At 42.7% G+C, this 6,871-nt stretch overlaps 1 pseudogene; it reads right to left on the reverse strand.

Moving 5' to 3' along the window:
- Positions 1–5,620: 5,620 nt before the first annotated feature.
- On the reverse strand, positions 5,621–6,226 carry LOC147452461 (uncharacterized; annotated as a pseudogene).
- Positions 6,227–6,871: the final 645 nt, after the last annotated feature.

The following is a 6,871-nucleotide window of genomic DNA, read 5'->3' on the forward strand; positions in this document are numbered from 1 at the left end:
GTAAAAGACCTCGTTAAACAATTAGAGATTTTCATAAAGAGGGAGAGGTTATGTATTTTAAATCCTTCATTCCTGGCTATTGCTGACCATCACGTCGCACTGCAGGTTGATTGGATTAAATAAATTTCTCGTTTTTCGTTGTTGCTAACCACCATGTCGCACTACAAGGAGGGGTTATGTATTTAAAATCATTCGATCTTGGTTGTTGTTGACCACCGTGTTGCAATGTAGGTTGATTGTATTTAATAAATTCCCCGTCTCTAGATGTTGTTGACCAACTGTTGCGCTGTAGGGAGGGGTTAGGTATTTTAAATTCTTCATTCGTGGTTGTTGTTGACCACTGTGTTTCACTATAGGTTGATTGAGTTAATAGATTCCACGTCTTTGGCTGTTGCTGACCATTGCATCACACTACAGAGAGGGCCTAGGTATTTTAAATCCTTCATCCCTGGTTACTGTTGACTACCACGTAGCACTGCAGGGAGATTGGTTTTAATAGATTCTTCCTCTCTGGTTGTTGCTGACCACCGTATCGCATTGCAAGGAGGGTTTACATATTTTTAGATCTTTCTTTGTTGGTTGTTGTTGACCATCGCACTGCACTACAGAAAGCGGTATCATATCATATAGTTGCTCATTTTCAAATGTTACCTGTCATTGAATTGCTTTGCAAAGAGGACTATTGTAATTTTAGATTTGTAAATAAGCATTTTAATTCATTAAATGTTTTTTATATTTTTCTATTTGCAATCATATAAATCAAAGTTATATCTATTTTAGATTTTATTAAATTTATTTTCTTTGTGCACTTTTAGGCTTCAATCATGGTAGAGACAAATTTATTGCATCAGCATCACAAAATGAGGAATCTCAATCCTCGAGCGAGTACTTCCGAGCGGACAAGAAACTGAGCGAACGTAAGCAATGAAAAATATTAGATTAAGATCTCAATAGTTACTCTATAGAGTATAGTGTAGCAAAGTAACTATGTTGCATCTCAAATAGTCTCAAACAAAAGAGCCATACTCTTCCTTTGTTGTGTTCACACACATTAAAATAGTGTCAAACAAAAGATCCATAATCTTTCTTTAATGTGTTCACACACACATTGATACACAGTCATATCCTTGCTTCTGAACCATCTTGTTGAGCATATTCCAAAACTCTATTTGTGCCATAGTAAATTCACATGTTGCAATTTTCATAAGTTCGTGCACAAATAAATCAAAAGATGGTAACTCAAATTCCACATGTCCATCATAATGCATAGGTAGCTCTTGAACTTGAATGATATCCTTTGCTTGCTTGAGTGCCATGTGTAGGCTGCTTTGTGAAGGCATTGCATTTAGTATACCAACTACTGTGGAGGGACCATCGGACTATTACTAGTGTATCCTTCATTCCAATGCCTTGTGTGCTTTAAATAGCAATGCAAACCTTCTAGAATTGACATTGGCCATGATTCAGAAGGAAGATTTGTTCACCACTAGCAAGTTCAGTAGCCTTTATCCTCACCTGCTCTCCCATTAGAGTTAATGGATGCAATTTGAATACATTAGTTATTTCATAATGTTGTATCACAAAAGAGATAGAAAGTGCATAGATGCTATCGTCAAACATAAGAACAATCTTGTGGCCACATTGTTGTCCATAAATGGTTATGTGCCTAGCCATGGTTGACTGTATGATGAGGAATTTCAAACTATAAGAAAACCTTTTTGAGCAATCTAAAAAAGAGCATTCCTTATGGAGACTTTAACAGTTGCGGGATCACAGTCGAGGAATATTTTCTCAAAAACTAGCCTTTCTGGTTGCACATCAAAAATGACTTCGATGCGCCGATGCCCTTGTTCAACAATCCCTACCTCCATCTTCTTCTCAAGTTCCACAATCCCTACCTCCACCTAGTGACTCTACCACTAGGTAGCAAGCTCTGCATGGAAGGGGTGTGCATGCTCTCAACCAATCTAGCCAATTACGCTCGCTCTCTCTCTCTCTCTCTCTCTCTCTCTCACAGACTTAGCTCCGCCTCTATAAGTCACTCACAGTGCGCTAAAAAAAACCTAGGTTTAGTGTAACAAAAACCTTGGTTTAGTGTAACCCCACCTACAAATTTTGAGATTTACCTCTAAATTTTATAGTTGAAGGTGAGAAAACCTCCAAAATTTGAAAAAAAATAGTGTAAGTTGGTATAAAAACCTTTAGATTTAGTGAGTTTACGTGTATTGTTTCTAACATGTAGGTTTGACAAGTTTTTGGAAAAAAAAAAAATTAGCATTGGTCACTCACTCTCAACGATCGAGTTTGGTGAATTTCAGTGTCGTGTCTCTTGTTCACTCGCAAGGCTTCTCTCTGTCACGCACTCTCTGAGTCTCAGAAGTAAGTCGGACTCTGACTCACTCTCTCTCTCTCTCTCTCTCTCTCTCTCTCTCTCTCTCTCTCTCTCTCTCTCTCTCTCTCTCTAGAAAAAACTTTAGAAAGACATTTTCAAAATATCAAATACAAACTCGTCCAAAAGACTCAAAAGTCCCTCAACGTCCATCCTATTGATGGCTTCAACCACAGTGGCAATGCTCGACATAGCATGCGTCTTTTAAGAGTTCTATGTAGAATTCAAAATTCACGAGCTTTCTTCCTCTCATGGCTTATGTACTAATTAGACACCTCTTCACTTCCTAACAGCAAGAACATCGGTACGCTGATTCTAATTCTACATATCCTGCTTGCATCTAAACCTCTGTGGTGGCTCGCAAACTCTTCTTGTTGTGCGGGATCTCACACCGACAACGTGAGAGTGAATGGTGCATGAAATGCAGTACTCTTTTCTGGTGTAAAGATTAGGAAGTGCGTACCCATGATAAATGGAAGCATCCTGTGCATCTCGCACACCAGCTTGTTCAACAATGTACCTTACAAGAAACCGCTTGACAGTCTTGTCCTTTGGCACACATCGCCCACAGTTGGAGCACCTGATGGGATTGGTGTGGCCTCTTCCGTGCTTGTTACATCCACCGTTGTGGCGCTCGATCGTCGGCTTTGGTTAACTTTCGAGGTGCTTGCCCTCGTGGCAAGCAACTCCCCGCCACCTTAAAAAGCCCTCGAAGCACGCCTTGACCAGCGTGACTTTTTCAGGCCCCCAAGTCGGCCCCCCGTTTCCCTCAGATCCACCCCTGCGGTGCAACTTGAGAGAGAGAGAGAGAGAGAGAGAGAGAGAGAGAGAGAGAGAGAGAGAGAGAGAGAGAGAGAGAGAGAGAGAGAGAGAGGCTCACCCTGTGGGTTGGAGAGATACACAAGAAGGTTTAGAAAATTCTCATGTAGGAAAACAGAATCTTTTTCAATGTTTTTCATACAATGCTTAACATCATGAGCTTCTGCTCGAGAGGCACCGGGCCGGCGGTCCCTTGCCCCCAATCGTACCTAGCTAGGTATGTCGTGCCTCCCTCACAGAAGCTCATGATGTTGAGGTAAGTCACAATGTGGGAATTATTGTGAGAATTTTTCCAAAACTTCTTGGGATAGAGAGGATGCATTGCTGATTTGAGACAGGCAGGCTAGGAGGGAGAAAGGTAGCAAACGGGTGCGAGTGTGCAGGTGTGCACGTGAGAGAGAGAGAGAGAGAGAGAGAGAGAGAGAGAGAGAGAGAGAGCGATAATTGATACTGTAGCACGAGCCCCTCTACTTGGACTACCTGCTCATGGATGGAGAGAGAGAGAGAGAGAGAGAGAGAGAGAGAGAGAGAGAGAGAGAGAGAGTTGATTTCATTGCAGCGCGGCGCCTGGACTGCCTGCTTACTTTTCGTGAACTAGGAAAATCCTGCTTTTGCTTCCTCCTTATATTGGAGAGGAAGCAAAAGCAGGCTTTTCCTAGTTCACGGCAAGTAAGCAGGTAGTCCAAGCGCCGCGCTGCAATGAAATCAACTCTCTCTCTCTCTCTCTCTCTCTCTCTCTCTCTCTCTCTCTCTCTCTCTCTCTCTCTCTCTCTCTCTCTCTCTCTCTCTCTCTCTCTCTCTCTCTCTCTCTCTCTCTCTCTCTCTCTCTCTCTCTCTCTCTCTCTCTCTCTCTCTCTCTCTCTCTCTCTCTCTCAAAGAGCGCGCGCCGGCGACAACTCGCTCTGGTTCTCATCTTCTGTGTTTTCTCTCTCTCTGCCATGGCGATGTCGGATGAGGCAACCGTGTACCTTGTCTACCTGGAGAGGCAATGTGGAAGTGCGTTTGAAGACTTGGAGGCATCTCACCTCGAAACCCTCACATTCGTTCTTGGAAGCGAAGAAGCAGCAAAGGCTTCCCTTTCGTGAATGGGTTTTCCGAGAAGCTTACACCTAGCTCCTACGAGCTATAGAAACAGTCAGTAAAACAAGTGTTCATTATCACTCAAAGTAAAAGTCATTATTGGGTCACTCTTAAGTTTCTGCACTCGATGATGGATGTTTTTATCTGCACTCCATGGATGTTTTACCATTGTGGCTGTAAATTAGTCGACTTTATACATAAGCCTTGTAAATGATTTACAAATGAGAGAGAGAAACTCTCAGCACAAACGGGGCAAGCGGCCCGCACTCACAAGCACCCATGGTGAAGCATCATCCTGGTCTGATAATGTGTCGCAAGCAAACGAACATCTATAGGGCGACTCCGTAAGAAGTGCGATGACAAGTGTGTGATTTGCGATTCGTACTCGCACCCCTGTACTCTGGTTCGAGTGGGAGATGAGTGCACTTATGACTCGTTCCAAATGCAATGCGTCATCTGTGGAGCTGGTACTGGCATTTCTGATGCTTACTACTACAAAGAGTGCACACAGCAGGAGAAGGATAGAGATGGTTGCCCCAAAATTGTGAACCTTCGCAGTGCCAAAACTGATTTTTTCTATGAATGTAAGAAGTGTGGTTTCAAAAAAAGATAGGTCAATGCACTCTCGCAACCTTTTGCTTTGTCGTGCCTTATGAGATTGGGGGGTGCTGCATACATACATTGTGGGCTATGATAGCACGTTCTTGATTATGTAAGAGTGCAAAGAATGACACTTTTTAATTGTGAGGTTTGCACCCGTTCAGATAGACATATTGTATTGATGTTAAATTATCTCCTATTGTTGTTGAATGCTGCATAGTTATTTCAGAAAAGGTTTATCCTTCCAAAAAGAAAGAGAGAGAGAGAGAGAGAGAGAGAGAGAGAGAGAGAGAGAGAGAGAGAGAGAGAGAGAGAGAGAGAGAGAGAGAGAGAGAGAGAGAGAGAGATCAATGCAGGGTTGTGAGAGCATAAGCAGAAGCAACGGAAAGAAATTAGGAGAGGAAATCAGTAGAGATGCCATCCAAATTGGATCCCTCGCAGATAGTGGAAGGGACGAAAACAAACTTGGATTGATGATATGGATAGTGAGCTTGACAATAACGCGTAGGCCCTTCCAGTCCTTGGAAGTCTTCTTGGCGATGTCCTTTCCTACCTTCTTGGGCGACAGACCTAGAGGCCCGATCTTGGGTGCCAATGAAGAGGCAGCTCCAAGTTCCCATCCTGTTAAACGAACAAAAACCACCTCTTCATATTCTTGCTGCCCTTTCTTTATCAGCATTGCATCTTCATCGTGGGCGCAAAACATGCATCACTCAGCTTCATGTCTACCGTCTAGTGGAGTTTACGGGTGGCTCCCTCAATGGTGACGCTTAACTGGAGCAAGACTGGAAGTAGGGGAGCAATTAGCATCGCTGCCCTTGTGATCAAAGCCTTGAAGGATCCCGATCGCAATAGTAAGAAGATGAATGCATTGTTTCAGCTGCTGCTACTGGCGGGACTGAAATAGTAGCTTAGCGTGCTATAATCCTTGCTCAAGAACGAATACTGCTGTGGTGGGCGCTTGTGCTCTGGTGTGAACATAGCCTCTGAAGACAACTGGAGCTGCTCATGATTAGTGCTAAGGTCCTTGTTAATCCGCTCTGAGTTTTGTGCAACAATTATCTCCCTTCGTAATCTCAAAGAGGGCGAGCTTTGATAGCGAGATTCCTGCCCATTTAATGCATATTCAATACCACAATGATAAAGTCGACTGACAAAAACAACAAAGATGCCATCATTTGCATTTATGACATTGTTATACTGCAGGTGTTCCTCATGATTTTTGGCTACTCTCATAATTGTATTATCAAAATTCCTCCTACTAATCTGACCATGCAAGCCATTACAGCACTCGATTGCCTTTTTCTTCTTCTTTTGCTTGCCCCTCAGTCCTAGCATTGGCAACAGTGTCTTGCTCCATGCTAGTGTGCCCCATGAGCTCTTGGCTGGTTTTCAACATGCAGATTCCTCTTCCTTCTCCTTATACATTTAAGAACATCAAGCACAATGGCAACATTATTCTCGATAATGTGATCGATATTTCCCGTGTGATGCGTCCTTGTTCAATGGCAAAGGAGCTTGCTTGCATAGTACAGGAAATTTTCGGTACTGCGTTTCTGTGGGTCGCTCTATGGATCGGAAGGATCCCAAGGATTTTCAAATAGAGATTGACAATGGGGATGTGGAGATTGACAATGATTGACATAGCTTAATTAATTTTAGGTGGGTGCCTCTCTGGAATGTAGCGCTACTAAAGTAAGTTTTATTTTGTGGTACTGCTGCTCGATATTTCCCGCAAATCATTTTTGGACAAATGTTAGCTTGTTATACTTCAAATGAGTGTATGCTCAGCGTGTCAAAAGAGAGAGAGAGAGAGAGAGAGAGAGCGTCGGTTCACATGCTTCAGATAGTGTTCGGGAAAAATCAATTTCATAAACATCCATAGAGGAAATAACGGCATTTTTTACAGTTAAACTCTATTTTCTTGAATTTTCAAACCGGATTCTATCCTTCTTTCCCTCCCTTCAATCGGTTGTTTTGATT

Source organism: Adiantum capillus-veneris, chromosome 8 (assembly GCF_014529385.1).
Source record: "Adiantum capillus-veneris isolate H3 chromosome 8, ASM1452938v2, whole genome shotgun sequence".
Classification (NCBI taxonomy): domain Eukaryota; kingdom Viridiplantae; phylum Streptophyta; class Polypodiopsida; order Polypodiales; family Pteridaceae; genus Adiantum; species Adiantum capillus-veneris.